A 20,614-nucleotide genomic window follows, 5' to 3' on the forward strand; every position below is an offset into this window, starting at 1 on the left:
TGGGGGATTTTTTCAGAAACTAACGCCTGTTACCGGCGATTTGTTATGCAAGTGAATATTGAAACATCTCTTTTCAATAATGTTCAGGTAACAAAAGACATATTATACATCTCTGGTCAACAATGAGTTAAAAGTTTATTAAATTGTCATTTTTGTAAGATGGCCAACCATGAAAATATTCTAAATCCAAGTTATGGCTTCATATTTCAGAGAGGTAGAACATGGCCATTTTGGCTGAGTCACAATTGTTTCAGCATTTTTGGATTCCCTTAATCAAAAACTTAGCCTTTCATTTAGGCCGCCACAAGGTTGTTGGCTAAGATTGCAGAATTTCTCAGCTGTTCTGTCAGAGTGGAATCCATGAAAAGAAAGGGCCTTTTTTCTCTGCCTTTGTGCTTAATCGAGTTTCCCTTGCTCACAGCATGCCTTGTGCAGAGACCTCACACCCAGCCCTTCAGCGCTGAGTCCCTGATGCAAAATGGCTGTGCTGACATCTCCCTTTATAAAATTTTTAATGAAATATTTCACATTCTTTCTTTCATACTAAGTCTTTGAAATCTGGTGGGCATTTTACATTTATGGTACATTTCAATTTAGATTGACTACATTCCAGGGATTCAGTAGCCACATGTGGATAAAGGCTAAGGTATTAAACAGTGCAGTCTTAGAATGATGACCAACATTCCATAAATATTAGCTATTTTAGGTCTTATTAATATCCTTTTTCTCTTCTACTGGATAATTTTTGACTCTACTCAGCATTTATTAACTTCTTTTTTGCATTATATCTACTTTTTTTCCTTCTAGAAAGAATGTTCATTGAAAAGCACTTTTGTTTTCTGTAGAGGTTCATTCAGTGTATATCCATTGAGAATCCACCATATTCTAAGCACCCTGTACTCTATTTTCCAGATTTGCATTTCCCATAATGTGTGACAGAGTGTCTTTCCCATGGTAGACACCCAATATATATCTGGTGCAAGAATTTCCTAGTTTTGCATACTCATACACATTTCTGAGTATTATATTTCAATCAAATTTATGTTTTTTTATAGATTTTTCTTTTTAATTAATAAACAATGGTCTTAAACGGTGACAGTATTTGCTTTGATTGAGTATGAGAATTTAGTCATAGACCTTTCTTTGTTATTATGCAATCAGAGTGATTGCTGCACTGATGGTTTCTTACAAGTTCTGCATTGCCACTGGGAAGAACAAACGTGACACTAGTTTATGAATTTTCTGTTAGAAATAAATAAACAAAATTGGACATTTTTATGTAGTGCTTTAAATGATTAACCAAAATAACATGAAAGTTCTGGACAAATTGTAAAAGCCATAAAAATGTTAGATGTTGCTAATATTGTTATTGATGGCCTACAGCAGTTTTTGCCATCTGTTTCATAGAATGTTGACCCATGACTAGATGTTTGGGAGAAACCAATGAGGATGTAGACCCTTCCTACACCATGGGATTTTCTTTGTCATTCTGTCAAGGGTCAGATTGAAACAATCTGTCCTGAAAGTGTGCCCGTAAAGCCAATGGTTTCAACAAATATACTCTCATGGAAGGTTTTCCAAATTGTTATACCACAACCCCAATAATTTAGCTAACCCTTCTATAAAAGCCCCCCGGGATTTAACTTGGCTCCCTCCACCTGCATTTACTCCATATGACAGGTGGAGAAAGAAAAGCATTTGAGCAAAAATCTGAAGACAGATTTGAAGGTGTTTAACAAGAGATGTTGAACAAGATTACAGAAATCACATCTGAGAGGCAACACACTAAATGTGTTTTCAACCTCAGAGTCAAATGGCAACTTGGTTATTTTGCTGGTTATTTAGATAGTTTCTGACCCCCACTTTGGATAATTCAGTTCAGATCTTCACTGGTAAGATTTTAAAGTTTAAATTTTTGAATGCTGGTGTACAAAGTCTGAAGGAAAAAGAAAATAAATGTTTTAACTCAAATATACTGACATCTTCATGATTTCACAAATGTGCAGAAGAACCAAGATTTTTAAAAAGGTTTTTCTTAATGTCATTTTCATGGATTTTCACAATGTTTAATAGCTATAAATCTCAAAGTAGTAGATATTTTTTGATAAGGCATAATCACTATCTACAATTTCTTTATGTGATACCTTTTTGTATTATACATGTGCAAAATAGAAGATTTTGATCAGATAAAAGAAGGCAAAAAGGAAAATTACTACGTACTCTTACGAATAAAATATTTTCTCACCATAATACAAATGCTCAAGGAATATCATAATTCTTTTAGTTTACTATGGGGACCTTTAATGTGCTTTTTGTTCTATTCAAGAGCACATGGGGCATTTACCAAAACTGAATACATACTGGACCAGAAATCAAGTCTCAACAAATTATGAAGGATTGAAGTCATAAAGAGTTAATTCTAAGGCATAATAAAGCTAGAAATAGGTAACAATATAATATCTCTCAAATTTAAAAAAATTAAGCAATACACTTTTAAATAATGCATTGGTCAAAGAATAAATACCCCAGAGAAAACTGAAAAATATTTTGAGCTGAATTATAGTGAAGATGTGACATATCAAAAATTGTGAGGGGCTTCCCTGGTGGCGCAGTTGTTGAGAGTCCACCTGCTGATGCAGGGGACACAGGTTCGTGCCCTGGTCCGGGAGGATCCCACATGTCGCGGAGTGGCTGGGCCCGTGAGCCATGGCCACTGAGCCTGTGCATCTGGAGCCTGTGCTCCGCATCGGAAGAGGCCACAACAGTGAGAGGCCCACCTCCCGCAAAAAAAAAAAAAAAAATTGTGAGATAATGATAAAATACTATTAGAGGGAAATGTGGAGCCTTAAAAGCATATACTAAAAAAGAAGAGTTAAAGTACCCAAATATTCTAAATCTACAACTCATAAGGATAGAAAAAAGTAATCAAATTAAGTCCAAAGAAAGTAGAAGGAAGAAAATAATAAATGTAAGAACAGAATTGAATGAAAACAAATAAAACTACAATAGAGAAAGTAAAGTTTTTTAAAAATTTGGTTCTTTGAAAAGCTAAAAAAATCTGGCAAGACTGATAGAAAATAAGAAGGAAAGACACAAGAAACATCCTACAAACATTAAAATGTTAGTAAAGGATGTTATGAATGACTTTAACACTTCAACAAAATTTTGAAAATTTAAGTGAAATGGACATATTCCTTAAAAAACAAATTACAAAACTAAAGGAAAGATCATTGAAATTATCTTATAATTATTAAATATGTTAAATACGTACTTTAAAATCTCCCAAAGAAAGTCCAGGCTCAGTTGGCTTTACTAGGGAATTATTTTAACATTTAAGAAAGAAGGAATATTTATCTTACACAAACTATTTCTGAGAATATAAAAGGGAATAGTCTCAACTTGTTTTATGATGTAGACAGAGATGCAAAATTCCTAACAAAATATTAGCAACTCAAATTCAATTATATATGCAACAAGTTGGGTTCTTCTCAATGCAAAAAAAAATTGTTTTAAAATTTAATAACCAGTTAGTATAATTTACCACATTAACAACAAAAGGACAATAATCAGATGGTCATCTGAATAGATGGAAAAAAAAGCATTTGATAAAATCTAACAGCCGTTCATGATAAAAATAAAAGAAAGCAAAACTCTTAGCATACTTGGAACAGAAGTATCTCTAGAAATCTTGCAGCAAACACCATCCTTGATGTTGAATTATTAAAATCTTTTACCCTATGATAGGGGACAAAACAAGGTACTCATTATTATCACTTCTATTCAGCATTGTATTAGTGGTCCTAACTAGTGTAGTAAAGCTAGGCAAAGAAATAAAAGAAGGAAAAAATAAAAAGTGTTTAGTCACTCTGTGATAGCTGATATAGAAAATCTATTAAAAATTATAAACAGTGAATTAAGCAATTTTGGTGGATACAAGGTTAATATACAAATATCAATTAAATTTCTATATTTTAGCAACAATAAGTAGAAAATTAAAATAAACAATTTATAAGTTCAAAAATATCTAATACCTAGGAATACATCTAATGAAAATTGTGCAAGAGCACAACACACACACATACAAAATCCCATAAAATCTTAAGAGAAATTAAAGAACTAAATAAATTAAAGGCTTATCATGTTTATGGATTGAAAGAACTTATCTTAATATGTCAGTTTTTTCCCAAATTGATCTATAGAATACATGCAATCACAAATGAAAATCCGTCAGACTTTGAGGGTAGAATTTGGCAAGTTGATTCTAAAATTTATATGGAAAAGCAAATGGCCAAAAAATGCCCAAGACTATTGAAGAAAAAGAACAATGGTGTATGACTCATTCTACCAGACGCCAAGACATATAATAAAGCTACTGTAATTGTGATGATATGGGACTGGCACAAGGATAGACAAATAAACCAGTGGGATAAAATAATCTAAAATAATCTAAAAATAGACCAGTATCTAAATGGAGACTTGATGTGTGACAAAGGTGGAATTCCTATGTGGGAAAATGTCACTCTTGACCCCTATCTGACACACTATGTAAAAATTAGTTCTAGGTTAGTTGAAGATTTAAATGTAAAAGGTGAAACAAGAAATCCTCTATACAGTAAAATATAGAATATCTTCATGGCCTTACATTAGGCAAAAATGGCTTAAGTAGGAAATTAAAAGCACTCAAGAAGAAAGAAAATATCAGAAAATTGGGGTAAGAACTTATCATTTGTTGAAATACACCATTAAGAGAGTGAAAACACAAGTTACTGAGTGGGGGTAGATATTTGCAATCTATAATACCAACAAGAATAGCACAATACATTTAATAAAGTATCCATCATTAGTCATCTAGAATGCATATTAAAGCCACATTGGGATGCATGTATCTAAAAACCAGAAATTGCCACCAGTTGAGAACCACTGGCTTCCACGACATGGAATTTTGGTTTTAAAGTTTATCTTTTGGACAAAGATTTCTTCACCTGTAAATAAATGATAACAATATATGCTCAAAGTGCTTTATTTCTACTTTCTGTTTTACAGGCTAGCCTCAAAAGTCAAGTTCTATTTTTTGGATATTTTTAAATGGAAAAAAAAAATCCATCCTACATTCCAGGCAATTGACAGAAGAAATGTGTTTGGAAAACATATTTTAAACCTTGTGGCCAGGTTGTGAACAGCCAACGTGTGTTTCATAGTTCTCATTTGTGGATTAATGTGAAAGTAGATTTAAAAAATTGTCACTAGGGGCTTCCCTGGTGGCGCAGTGGTTGAGAGTCCGCCTGCCGATGTAGGGGGACACGGGTTCGTGCCGCGGTCCGGGAAGATCCCACATGCCGCGAAGCTGCTGGGCCCGTGAGCCATGGCCGCTGAGCCTGTGTGTCCGGAGCCTGTGCTCCGCAACGGGAGAGGCCACAGCAGTGAGAGGCCCGCGTACCACAAAAAATAAAAATAAAACTCCTTATCAAATCCTCCCAGGTTGGGACACATAGTTTTTCAAAGCAGGATCCCACTGTGTCCCCCTTTGCCTGGCAAAGCAATAAAGCTATTCTATTCTACTTCACCCAAAACCATCTCTGAGATTAGATTTGGTGCCAGTGTACAGAGAAGCTGAGCTTTCGGCATCACTTTGTTGACATAGACTAATGCTTGGACCAGAGATTTTCCTATGTTATTTTTGTCCCTTTTTTTGATATTTTGGTCAATATCTAATATTTATCTAATATATATTCACAAATGCATACATGTAAGTGCCTAGTAGAATACTCAGCTTATAGATATTCTTGTGTTTGTATATACAGAAATTATATTACTGACTTTGAGAGCCTGAACTCTATTATTAAAGCATTTGCTAATTTTAAAACAATTTCATCTTAAAAATTCAGGGTATCACAAATTTCATTCTTTTTTCATCTTTATCCTCTTGTAAAACTTTACAACTCTCAATTTTGATTTTGAATTCTTGCATCATGAATGCCTAGGGGCAAACTATATTTTACACTGTTATCTTAGGAGTGTTAGAGACCTGGGGGTAGGAACATAGCACCTAGTTGTGGGAAGAAATAGCACCAGTTACTGAAAATCCTTGGAAACTACCAATAATCCTAATAATTTGAGAGGTCCTTTTCTCCTCTCTGTGAAAGTTGTCCAAAAGTTACATATAATATACGTCGCATTTGGACAATGTTGGTACAGAGTGAAAAATGAGCTTTGAAATTAGGTAGGCAGGTGCCTTGGTTTTTTTCTTTCTTGTTGTTGTTGTTTTGGCGGTACACAGGCCTCTCACTGCCGTAGCCTCTCCCGTTGCGGAGCACAGGCTCCGGACGCACAGGCTCAGCGGCCATGGCTCATGGGCCCAGCCGCTCGGCGACATGTTGGATCTTCCCGGACCGGGGCACGAACCCGTGTCCCCTCCATCGGCATGCGGACTCTCAACCACTGCACCACCAGGGAAGCCGGGTGCCTTGGTTTTAAATGCAGACTTTCTACTTAGCATTTGTATGACATTAGGAAAGTTCTTGGAAAGTCAAGTTACTCATCAATTAAATCTGGAAATTATATATTATTTACCCTTTTTTTGAGTTAGAATAATGAATGGGAGATACACAGAACTGTAGCTGTTATATGTAAATATGGAATAATTATAAAATTTCTTCCTTATTCTTTCCTGTCCATTTGGATAATCCTTGTAGTCCTAAAAGGTATTTTTCATCCCAGCTCCACTCCTCTTTAATAGCCGTTCCTCAGACTCTTCCTTTTTATTAGCTAACTGTGGTAGTTCCCTTCCTTTCAGCTTTTAAAAATTAACATAGATGAAGGGAGTCTATTGTCTGATTGTCTATTTCTTTCAAACTGCTTGTACTAATTTCCCCTTTCACTGAGAAGTAGCTGTATGGTCCTTTAATGTGAAATTCACTTGTTTCCTCATTTTTTTTCTAAAAGTTAACATGTTCTTCCCAAAGCTTTGTGTGATTTTTATCTCCCTTGGTATTTGAGCAGTATTTTCACCAGTTCAGAATGAGTTCTGCTGTTACCTATCTTCCCTTCTACATGGAAGCTCAGTGGGAAAAAAATGTAAGACTCCTAATTTGACTTTGAAATACCAAATGGCCCCTAGGACAACCCAGCCACTCATGTCTCGATGTCTTGATAAGCCTTGTTGTCTCCACTTGAGAATAGACTGACTTCCTTAGACTCATGGTTCCAAGACATATTTCTCACAAATAACCATTCCTCTCAGCAACATGAGTTGGTGGGCAGAGAAAAACATATTGGTTGTGCAATGAGACATCAAACCAAGAATATTCCAGGTGATTCAGTAAACAGTATATGACAAATGAGTCTTAAGATGACTCTGTATTTTAAAGCTGATCTTCGTAGTGTTTTTAAAAGAGAAATATAGAGGAGAACATTCTTCGCCTAATTATAATTTGCCTGTAGCTTGGTGTTATCGCTGTGGGTGTTTGCAACAATGGATCCACGCTTCCTTTGCTGCCAGCCCCTGGGATATTTGGCTTCTTATACCAAAGCTCTTCTTGAGGACACACAAGTAAAGTGCCTTGAGGAGCACATGCGCCCATTTAAGAAATCCGTGGAAATATTTATTTTTAAGTCAAAATATATTTTGTTCAAATACTCAAACTAGTTATTTTCAAATAAGCAAAATGGAAAAGATAATGGCTACACTTGATGAAGTATGAAAAGCAAAAAAGAAAAGAAAGATGAGCTAAAAATATGAGTTTTAGGAACTGGGATTCATTTCTCAGAGGGATCTGACTCAACTGTTCAATTGTCAAAGAAAAAAAAATTGTATTTAAGTTCGTTTGTCCATATCTGACAGGGATCTTTAAAAGCTGTTTCAAAGTCAACTTTACATTGAGCAAATTTCAGAAACAGTCTTGTGAAATATATTTAAGGAAGTATGGAATGAGGCTATTTTCTTTTGGTGTAAAACAGTACCTTGCTGCCTAAACAAGTGTTATTTTCTGAGATACTGAAAGTTGTCTTGCTTTATCAACAAATACACCTTCATCTGCTTAGCCCTCTTTGAAGTGCAGATGGGAAACGCCCCAGAGTGACATTAAAAGACCAAGTCTGCTACTTGTAAGCGAGGTTTGCATGAGGTAATGGAATAAAAATATAGCTGGGTTGGGGGGCGGGGGGAGAGATCCCAGAGTGCCTTGTAACATTGCTTAGTTATTAATAACTGCCATTTCTTCCACTTTATAAGTAACATTTCCTGTTCTTCCGAGACATCTCTAAGGTAGATATTAGGAATCACAATTTACAGATGAGAAAACTGAGAGACCGAGTAGAAAGATGACTTCCGAGTAAGCATCAGAGGAGGATTTGAACCTAAGACTCGCTGACTCTGATAGGCCTTCTCTTTCCACTCTGCCATGCTTCCTCCATATTATATGCACTATTATATGCAGTAATATACCCTCTGTATCATCTAAATTATTCACAAATTCTTTTAGATAAATGCCTCCCTCTGCTGCTTCCGCAGACCCTAGATCTGGACGGAGCCAATGGAGCTTCTTCAGTGACGTAATCAGAGTCGGCCATGTTTGAGGGAAAATGGTCCTCCAGCCTCAGAGGGACAGCAGGGAGGGGGCTTCAGGCAATCAGAAGATGGAGCTCTGCCTGGTCTGGCCATCATTCCTGCTTCAGCTTCTGTTTAGAAAGGAATGGGGGAATGGAAGGGTCATAGTCAGACAGCCAGGCACCAGTACAGCCTTTTGAGTCAGCACAAACCCTGAATGACCATGTGCTTATGTACTCAACTTCCCATAAAGTTCTGCGTGCTCACTTATACATCCGTTGTGTGGGGGCAGTTGCTTTGCTCAAGTTATGTTTTTTACTTGTAGTCAGATTCCATTTGAGTCACCACAGTGCTTTATGTATCCTACCATAATACAACTTTGAATTAATACAACCAATCTTCCAGAAGGCTGCCATCCAAATATTAGAAGGGAAATTGGATTATTGTTGGTTTTCTTCTTTTCTTTTTTTTTTTAACTTGAGTGCCAATGGCATACTGACTCTTAAATTCAACAAAAGTACACTCTATATTAGTGATGACTAATTTTTCAAGAGTAACCAGATTTCAGACCTTATTCTATCCTACAGAAATGTTAACAAGAGTCAGATGGAAAATGTTGGCAGGTTTAAAGATTAGTACAAAAAGAGATGCACTGTTGTTTTTAAAAATTCCTTCCCTTAAACACAATTATATCACCAGCAAAATAGTCCAGCAAGTTGTTTGAAAGAGATAAGGAACAGAAGAGGAATATTAATTCAACATAACTTTGAGCCCAAAAATTGAGTGCTGAAGTTTTTCAAATCTTCAGAGAGTAATTTGAGACATCATTAAACTGAGGAATAGAGGCTGCTTCTCTGTCATTTACCTCGTCTCAGTTGCAAGAATTTCCCAATTTATCAGGTCCTACTGCTCATTATATTGATACTTTTCTCATTATTTTAGTTGTGGCTGCCTTGCTTTGGTGAGGTCTTAATTTGAAACAAATGATTTTTTTTATTTGTGGAGTGGGGAGTGGTAACCCATAATGCACTCTCATCTCCCCTTCAAGTGTTTATTTGTGAATTTATGTTTGCTTTCACTTGGAGATGCAATACTGGGATAACCCCAGTGTTAGAGGGAGAAGTGGAATGAGCAGAACTCAATTGCTATTTCCAGAGCTTCAAGGAAGTGTTTTTTCTTTTAACTGAGTTCCCATTTTCCATGCAAACTGTAAAAACACACAAAATGTCCAAATAGGAAGGCTTTCGACTCTTGCATCAAGTCTCAGAGAAAACATTTTGTTAAACTGACTTTCACGACCTGACAATAACAGGTCAAATGACAAAACGACATCACTCCAAATATAGCTTCTATCAAAATTCTGACCTGATAAGAAGATTCCTGGTTATCACAGATGGCCCACGTGGAGACAGAGAATCAGTCAAGCTTCTCAGAATCTGCTGCTGTAGCATTTGATGCGTTTGCATCTTTAGCAATTATGACCCTGCTAGTGCATCAGTCTTGCCATGAAGAAGTACAGATATCAGTTGTTATGTCTCCACTACCCATTCCCAACCTAATCTTGACACTACTTCAGTAGATCCAGAGCGGGACTTGGATGACCTGTTTTAAAGACACCTGAAAGTAATTCTGGTCGTCAGCCCGTTTGGATTTTGGCTTGATCTCTCATTAGCCGTGTGATTCTGGATTACAGTACTCTCATTTCTTCATCTGGATTACATGTGCTAATGCAGGTTAAGTAATAAATTATTCTATTAGCATATGTAAATATAAAGGTAGCTTTAAACAGTCATTTGGTTTATGATTTTAAAGTCTCATCAACTTTACTCCTAGCATTTGTAGTAAGAGTTGCTCTCAGGTTTACAGAATGAGTGTGGTTAGTTATCCTCAGAACTAGGAAAATAATGAACTATTTCCCATCCACAATGTAGTGGAGGGGGAAACTTCTCCAGGGATTTCCATCTTGTCCCTACACTTAATATCTAATGATGCACAAGATTGCATTGCTCACTAGAGCCCAGTGGTTAAGCACGTAGACTAAACTCACGGTGCCTGGGGTTTTGTTCCGATTCTTCCACTCTCTTTGTATTGACCTGGTATGAGTTATTTAACCAGATATTCTGCTTGAACAGATACTCTGTATGTACCGTTGTGTCCTCAGAAATCATTAAGGTAGCCAAATCTACTGCTTGCTCTAAGTCAGTATATTGTAATATCTGTTACAGTTAAGACCCAATGGTTAAGATTTACTATTAGTTACCATGACAGATATGCTCCTTCTTAATATTTTCCACCATTTTACACAGTTTTCAAGCTCCTTACAGATGATGGGAGTGCTAGTTTTTCTCTCTTTGGCCCCTCCCTGAGTCCCAGCTCTAGCCATTCTTCACCCTTCTCTGTCCTGCCCTGGAGGCTGCCCACTGTAGACTGGATCCCCGCGGCTCCTGTGCCCTCTGCTGCCTTTTGGGTTTGGCCGAAGGGAGGTGTCAGCAGGAAATCAGAGTGCCTCCTCTAGGAGCCACAGCTCTTGTCGTGCAGCCACACCCACCGCCCCCAGTTCCATCTCTGACAGCATTTGGTAACTGTTTTTCTCATCTAATTGCTTTAGCTCCAGGGCTGGTAATGGCTTCCTGCTGGCTCTAGTTACTGGTTTATTCATCATGTATTACTAGCTCCCTAACCGTACTCACATCTTTGTATATGGTCCTTTCACGAATACGTTGGGATAAACCTTTCGAGTGTGCCACCTGTTTCCTCCTGAGATTGATAAACAACAAACATTGTCTTTTATTCACTGGCTTTGCATCCTCCTGGACACAGAAGAGAAGGAGATGCTGGTGCATTTTCCCTTTCTAACTTTGTCTCAGCCAGCATAGTCATGTGAGTGGTAGCAACGACAACAGCTTGGGGCAACCTGCCTTACCCGTTCCCCTGGAAACAGCTTCCTTCGAAATGTAAGAACACACAAAATTCGGAGGTGCAGTGGATGGCGTGTGGGTGAGGTAACGGGGGGGAAAATGGTTAATGGATGCTATAGCTTTCTGTCCACAAAGAGGAGAACTCATCACCTGCCATCTTCCATGACACTTCCATTTCTCACAACGTGACCATCACTGAAACATGAAAGAACCTGCAGAGATATACTTATTGCCATTCTGCAGACATATGTTGATTGGGTCTTCATTCAGAGGAGTATTTTCTCTGTTATCTCCTAAATAAGTCTTGTGTCATCTCCTATATATTACTATGCTTATAATGTTATGTCAATGTACTGCTTTAGCATCTTTAAAGAATTACTTTTATATACTAATAAAGATTATTTTCTCTGGTAGGGAATTTAAAATTGAGCTGTCTTTTTCATGTAAATTCTAAAATACCTCAGGCCAGTAATTATGCTTAGGCTATTTTACCTGCATTAAAACATATCACAGTGACATAATCTTTATGTATGTTCAGTTCCCTTCCAAGTATAAATGAGACCTTGTGCTGCATTAGCTGATCCATATGCAAGTGTGTACTTCAGCTCCAGGTGTGGGTGTGGAGGCATAATCCGTTCCAAACACAGGGTGAACATCTGCCCATGAAATTTACGAGTATGAGCATTGCAGCTACAAGAAGTAGCAAGAACAAACCACATGGACAGTTGATGGAAAAATGTTTTTGAGAAATAATAGTATAGGCAAAGAGGACATTAGATATTTGAGGAAAAGTAGTGGGAAAGTTAAAATTAACTAGGACAAACGTATGGACAGATTTGACCGCTGTTCTCTACAGTTTGCAGTAACGAATGTGGTAACAAGTGAGGCCAGCTCTAACAGAGAAATTAGTAACCGGTGTATAACAATCACTACTTATTTCCTTTAGCAAACACATACTGGTGCCTCAAAGAGGCAAAGGAACAACACCAAGAAATTTGATGCTGTATTCTTTAGGCAACAGGGAGCTATTAACTGTTTTGGATCAAGGGAGCAACAGGATCTGTGTACTTTATAATTATTTGGAATGGTGTGTAGGATTTATTGATCGAGGCTGATGTGGATGGGGAGATCAGTTAGGGAACTGCTGCAGTGATCCAGGCATGAGGTAATGAGTGCCTGAATGAAGCAGTATGGATGAAATTAACTGTAGGGATGAAAAAGGGTGGACTGTGTTAAAGAAGAATTAACCAAATGTGAAGCTGCATGTGGTACCTTGGGTCTACGGAGAGGAAGAGGCCAAAATATTTCTGGGATATTTTAGTCCCTGTGCTTGGAACAATGCACAAAAAAGAAAAAGGAAATGATGAAAAGAGGTTAGGAGAAGGAGGAGATAGTGAAGATGTTTTAAACCAGCTGATTCTGAGAGGTTGGCAATATTTGTTGCCTATGAAACAGTTGGAAGTTCTGATGGGAAATTTGAAAAAGGATTTGGAGCTATAGATGTCAACCTGAGAGTCATATGCCTCGAGGGGATATTTTAAGCCAGAAGTGCTGTTGAAATCACCAGAGAAGAGAATATGGTGCAGGAAAAGAAATGAGGTAAGGGTGGAAGAAAAAACTTTGGAGACTGCTTATCATTTGAGGACTTGAGAAAACGTAAGTGCAGAGAGCTTACATTCCATTTTAAGCTTTAGAAGTGCTTCCTCCTGCATTTCCTAATTTGACCAACAAGATAACCCTGAGAGGGCAAATGGTATTAACCCCGAGAAAGGAATGTCCAGGTATCTGAAGTGACTTGCCTAGGGTTCTCCAGGAAGTAGCAGGCAGAATCAAAATACCAACCCAGGTCTTGCCATGCCACCTTCATCTTAAAGGGGGCTTTTCCTATGGTACTTCTGGAAGCCTCTGGAAGTTGCTGCAAAACTCCATCCTGAAGCCCTTCCTGAGTGGAGGTGGCCTGAGAAGAGAGGAGAATCCAGGGAGGCAGAGCTGGTGCTGCTTCAGCCAGGGGAGCTCTGCTTACACACCAAACTTTACCCTAATATTTCATCTGTATGCGAGGGTCAGCTAAAATCAGAGCAAAAACCACAGGTTCAACTATTCCTCGATGTCAGCGAGCTCTTTCTAAGAGGAACTCACCTTCTCAGGAAGATTCACGTTATTCTGTGAAAAGTTTTTATTTTACCTCAGGAGAGGTATTCACTGACCAGAAAAAAGAAAAAGAGGAAGGGAATTTTTTGTATTATCTGTGCTTCTTGTATGGTGCTGTTTTAAAGCAGTATTTGGAAGGCGGCTTCACGTCTGAGTGGTAGGATATTAGATTTTTCTTTTTTTCTTTTTTTTTTTTTTTTTCGGTACGCGGGCCTCTCACTGTTGTGGCCTCTCCCATTGTAGAGCACAGGCTCCGGACACGCAGGCTCAGCGGTCATGGCCCACGGGCCCAGCCGCTCCGCGGCATGTGGGATCTTCCCGGACCGGGGCACGAACCCGCGTCCCCTGCATCGGCAGGCGGACTCCCAACCACTGCGCCACCAGGGAAGCCCAGGATATTAGATTTTCCTAAGAGGACATAGCATGGCCTCCTAATATTTGGAAAGAGTTTTCTTGTCCCTTTTAGCACCTAACTTACCAAGCAGCAACTTCAATATTGAAGCAGAGAGAATTTATGGATATAGGCATCATGCATCCCCAAAGGATTTTCAATAGAATAACAAACACAAACACACATAGGATCATTTAAGTCGCGTCCCTGGAATGCATAAAATGCATCTTGAATTTTACCAGATTTGCCACTTTTCCTTTTGTGTGTGTGTGTGCCTTATGCATTCTTAGAATGTAGCTTACTCTTAACTCCTGTGAGGGATGGAGGTGGAACTCTTGTTAATGAATTCAGAAATCAGCATGGGGAGCAAGTTTGGAGTCTATGAAGACCTAGACTTAAAACATATTCCATTGCATTTAAAAGTTAATAGGGCTCTGCTCCACAACGGGAGAGGCTGCAACGGTGAGAGGCCCGCGTACCGCAAAAAAAAAAAAGGGGACTTAGAATTTGATCCTGGATCAATTTTACTACAAACCTGCTATACCAGGTGGTATCCAAGGAGAATCTGAGATCGGTGAACACATGGGGAAAAGCATGTCTACGTGATTGTCCTCTGTGTCATTCAGGGTTCGATTAGAGAAGAGCTAGGAGTTGTAATAAGGGGATTATTAGAAGGATTAGATGTAAGTCAGTTGAAGGAGCTTATTTCACAGTCTATGTGAAGCTCTGCCTGGTGCTGAAGCCTAGAGGCTAGGGGGTGGGTAGCAGAGAAGGGCAGAGGGACATGAAGTTGGGGAAGTGAGGTCAAGCTGAGCCTGAACCCACAAGGATGGACTGGAACCTCAGTTAGACTCTTCACCTCCAAGCCTCCAACTTTGATGATGGGGGTGTGCTGCAGAAGCAGCTGTTGACCTTCACAAAGCTGAGCATGAATGAATGTGCATACTGTCAAATAATTTGAACATACATGGTTTATTAGACCACCCTCCCTGACCTTGAAGCAGGAAACTTGGCAGGAGCCGAAGGAGTTGTAAGCCCAGCTGTCCTTGTCTCCTAACCAGAAAAACCAGCAGGAAGCAACACTAGGGTGCCCTTTTCGGACTTCTTGAGGATAGAGTAAGGTAGCTGCTCCTTTACACGACCTTCCAGATCTCACACAAGACACTCCGTGTGTCTCATGCTAACATGGATCTTGTAGCAACAGGCAAGTAATACAAAGCAGGCTGTGTATTATGTACCATTTCTTGCTCCCTTTCTGGAATGCTATCCCCTTGTTTCTTACAAACACATTTTAGAACGCAAGTAAGAGTAGAATTATTATATAGGAAGTAAATAGTTTGCAATTATTTGATAGTTCAACTATTTTATTATTCTTATTATTAAAATAGGATGTTTCACAGCTCACCTAGCCTTCCCACCCAAATGAATGTGCATGCTGTCAAACAATTTGAACACATGGTTTATTAGTCAGATCACCCTCCCTAATAAATGCATCCTTCCCCTGTCAATACTAATGTTATGCATTTTTTTAACAACGCAATGTAAAATAATTGTGGAAAACAAAATTGAATGAAAAATCTCAGAAATTCCAGTGGGATAGATTTTACTCAGTTAATCTTCTTTGGATTCAGTTAATTATCATAGAGCACTAGCCAAATTAATGCCTTCTGTTTACATCTTCCACTATATATTCATTCTTTTGTCTACTTGTTTTTGGTGTGTGTGCCCGTGTCTTTGACTTTTTTGGTTTTAAGGAGGTGAAAAGAATTAGGTTAATCATAAAGTTCAAAAAGCACTATCATCATCTGTCCAGATGTGGCTTTCTTTTCTTCACTTATTTCATTTGTTTATTATTTAATAATTTAAGGAATATCCACAAATCTGCCACTCAAAACAGAAATGAAGACATTACCAATAACATACTTCTACTTACGTCCTCCTTTATCTCATCCTGTCTTCCCATCATAGGTATCCATTGCCCTGAATTTTGTATTTGACATTGCCTTAAAAAAGCTAGGTATGTATGTATGTACTCACACATATATGTCCACATACACTTACATGTTTGTGTATGTGTACAGTCTTGCCACAAACTCTCAGACATTGCACACATATACATACCTAAAATATTTTGTTGTGTTTTACTTATTCTGAACTTTATAAAAATGAAATCATAGTGTCTCCTAGAATGTGCTTTTCTTATACAGTATGTTATTAAAGTTTAACTATGTTGTACAAAAGGCCATGAATTCAGTCATTGTCATTGCTGCATGACATTCCATTGCGTGACTAACCCATACTTCATTTTTCCATGCCTATGCTGGGGTGCATTCCATACAGTTTCTTTTGGGAATATACTTAGCAATAGACACACCGTGTTACAGAATATGCCACGCTTTGACTTTGTAAGATAAATTAAGTTGTTTTTCAAAGTGGTTGTACCATTTTTCACTCCCACCAGGAAAGTATCAGTATATCAGATTCCCTTATTTACATTCTATCCAACATTTGAAAGAGTCACACTTCATACTTTTTGTCATTTGAATGAATGTGAAATAGTCTGTCATTGTGGTATTTGATATGAGTAATAATGAGGTTAACCATATATATGTTGCCTTACATAGTTGTTACTTGCTCATGTCTTTTGCCTATTCTGGTATTGGGTAGTTAGTATTTTTGTTATTGAAATGTGTAAGATATTCATGATACTGATTCCTTGATAAGCATAATGAAAATAGCTCTTCCAGTTTATACTTGCATTTTAACTCTAGTTTCACTTTTTCAATGAAGTTTTTAACTTTAATGAAACCATACATACCAATCATTCTATAGTTATTATTTTTGTCTTGTTTTAAAAAAAATCATTCCCTACTCCACAGCCAAAAACCTTCTCCTAAAAATTTTAAAGTTTGCATTTGATATCTAAATTCATAATCCACTAGGAAATTATTTCTATGTATTTGTCAGAAAAATAAAGATAAGTAACAGTAGGTGCTGGCAAGCATGTGGTGAAAAGGGAACCCTTATACATTGTTGGTGAGACTGCAAATTGGTCCAATCACAATGGAAAACGATACAGAGATTCCTCAAAAAATTAAAAATAACTCTTCCATATGATTTAGCAATTCCAGTTCTGCATATATACCCCCAAAATGAAAACAGGATTTTGATAAGGTGTATCTACTCCATGTTTATCACAGCATCATTCACAATAGCTAAGACACGGAAACAATCCAAATGCCCATCAACAGATGAATAGATAAGAAAAGATGTGGTTACATAGACAAATGGAATATTATTCGGCCACCAGAAAGGAAGATATCCTCGCCTTTGTGACATCATGTATGGACCTTGAGCATATTATGCTAAGCAAGATAAGTTAGACAAAGACAAGGACTATAAGATGTTACTTACATGTGGAATCTAAAAAAGTTAAACCTGTAGAAAAGAGCACAATGGTGGTCACCAGGGGATGGGGGTTTGAGGAAAAGAGTAACGGAGTTTAAGGGTACAAACTTGTAACAAGTAATAAATGTCATAGAGATCTAATGCACAGTGTAATAAATAGAGACAATAATATAGTACTATAATTACATAATGAGACAAATATTACTACATCAGCAATCATATTACAGTATATAAATGTATCAAAGTAAAAAAAAGAAAAAAAGCTAAAATTTTCCAGCTTCCATCTTCATTTATTAATGGTTTCTCCTTTCTCTACTGATCTATTATGCCATTTTTTTGTATCAAAGTTAATGTATGTGTCGTTCTGTAGGTCTGTTCTATTCCATTGTTCAGTTTGTGGCTGGTGCAGGTATAGACAAAGTCTTAATCATTATAGCTTCATATTAAGTCTTCTTTAACCAGGATAGCAATTTGTCCTTCCTCCCCCTTCTTCTTCTTTAACAGTGTCTTAGTTAATTTGAATCTTTTGCATTTCAATATAAATAAATCAGCTTTTCAATTTTCACCAGATAAATGAGATTTTTTTTAAACGAGATTGCATCGATTCTCTACATCAGTTTGGAGAGCATTAAAATCTTTATGCAGGTAAGTTTTTTTATCTATAAAGAGGAGCTATTGTTTCATTTGCTCAGGTCTTCTTGATATCATTCAGGAAAAAGTATGTATAATTTTCTGCATATAGATATTTCATATCTTTTGTTAGATTTTAGATATAATTTTTATAATTTTAAGACATTTATAATTTTTGTTTTCTGAATTGTGTGTTTTAAATTACATTTTCTAGTTTATTTGTGAAATGCAATTGACTTAAGATTTGAAAAGTGGATTCTATGCCTTGCATCCTTACCAATCTCATTATTCATAATATTTATAATAATATTCTATTAATTTATCTCTGGATTTATACATAGAGAATTATAATGTTTATTTTTCTGGTCTTATTGGACTAGTTAGAACTTCCTATAAAATGTTGAATGTAAATGACGATAGTGAGCATTCTCATTTTTGTTCCCAATTTTAAAAGGAACACTTCTGATATTTTCTTATTTAGAATGATATCTATTCTAAGTTTTCTATAGATATATATTAGCAGGTTAAAGAAATTATCTTAGCTTACTGACTTCTTTTTGAATTAAGAATGGGTATTGAGTTTTGTAAAATCCTTTGTCGCTCATCTATTTAGATGATCATATTTTCCTTTAATCTGATAATAGTTTACATAATGCTTATAGATTTTCTAAAAACCATCCTTTTTTCATAGAGTAATCCTAATCTGGATATTATGTATTATCTTTTTATATATTGTTGAGTTCTATTTGTAAATATCTTGTTTAGGAGTTTTGCACCTATATTCATGAGAAACTGGATATTATAATTTTCCTGTCTCATTCTATCCTTATCTCATTTTGCATCAAGGTTATATTGACCTTTATAGAATAGAATCAGCCAGGGATTCCTCCCTCACTTTTTATTCTCCAGAAAATGTACTCAAATTTGGAATGATTCTTCCTTAAAAGTTTGGTGGAATTTGTAAAACTTTTGGGGTCTCTTTCTTCTATATGTAAATATGTTTTACTACTAGTTCAAGCTTTTAATAGTGGTATGAATATATTTTTCTGAGGTTCTCTTGGCAAGTTATATTTTAAGATTTCTTTTGCTATTGGTTAAATTTTATAATTTATTGACATGAAAGTTTTGATGCTATATATTTTGATCTTGGCCTTATCTTTTATCATATCCCCTTTAACATCTGGTGTATTATTTATTCATGTTTTTTTCCCCTATATAGCTCTCTCCATTTTGATCAATCTCAGATAAAGTTTATTTCAAACCAAACTTAGTTCTTTTGACGCTTCCTATTGTACCTTTATATTCTATTTCATTGATACTTGCCCTTATCTATATTATATCCATCTTCCTGCTGTCTTTGAGTTTATTAGCCTACTTTTTTTATAAGCTTTAGTTTTAGAAAAAACTCACGACTTCTCAATTTTTTTTCTTTTGTAATATAATCATTTAAAAGCTAAACAGCCCTCAAACCTGCTTTTACTCTTTCCCACAGTTTTAAAAAGTAGATTTTTGGTTGCCCTTCAGTTCTAGGCTTCTTTTTGTTTGTTTTTATTTTTTAATATCCACTAACATTTCTTCTTTGACCCATGGATTAAATAGAAATGTGTTCTCTAAATTCTCAATATATGGCAATATTTTTCATTCGCCTTTTTGTTATTGCTTCTTAATTACACTTACTACAGAAGCTGTTCTGGGTAATACCTATTCTTTGAAATGAGTTGAGACTTGCTTTATGAGCTCATACACAATCAGTTTAAAAAATACCGTTAAGTCCCCTACATATGAACGAGTTTTGTTCCGGGAATGCATTGGTAAGTCTAATTTGTTCACAAGACCAACAAAGTTAGCTTAGGTACCCAACAAACACAATCAGCTACATAGTACTGTACTGTATTAGGTTTATAATACCTTTCACACACATAATGCATTAAAAAAACACAAAAAATAAAGAAAACATTTTTAATCTTACAGTACAGTACTTTGAAAAGTACATTAGTACTAGTTACATCACTGCTATTTTTTATGCTTGCTTCCTGACATCCTGGGCTTGAAATAAAGATACTGTACTACTGTACTCTATACAGTACTGCACAGTAAAGTACACAAAAGCACAACCACTCGTAGAGGATGCACGCACGTGACAATGTACACCAGACACATGACCTAACTTATGTGATTGGACTTGTGAACACACATTCACATCTTGGAAAGTTTGCAACTTGAAGGTTCATATGTCCTTGAGCAGGGCATGTATAGAGCTCTTAGTTCAAGCATGTTACAAGCTTGTCAGATGTGTTCTATTTTTCTTTTTATTGATTTTGTTGTCTGCTTGCTATGAATAATAATTGAGAGGAGCTGTTTTGAGCTCATTTTGTTGATTGATTGGTCAAAATTTCATGTGCTTTTGTTTTTACTACCTACATTTTAAAGCTATTTTGTTATAGCTATTTTTGTTTACACTTGTTTATATCTTCCTAGTGAATTAAGCTTTTATTATCATCATTTTATAGTCACCCTCTATATCCCAGTGATTCTACTTTTTTTAAAAAGATATTTGGTCTATGAGTAGTA

The sequence above is a fragment of the Aethalodelphis obliquidens genome, unplaced genomic scaffold (assembly GCF_003676395.1).
Source record: "Aethalodelphis obliquidens isolate GAN/ISIS:26980383/991018 unplaced genomic scaffold, ASM367639v1 scaffold4, whole genome shotgun sequence".
Classification (NCBI taxonomy): Eukaryota; Metazoa; Chordata; class Mammalia; order Artiodactyla; family Delphinidae; genus Aethalodelphis; species Aethalodelphis obliquidens.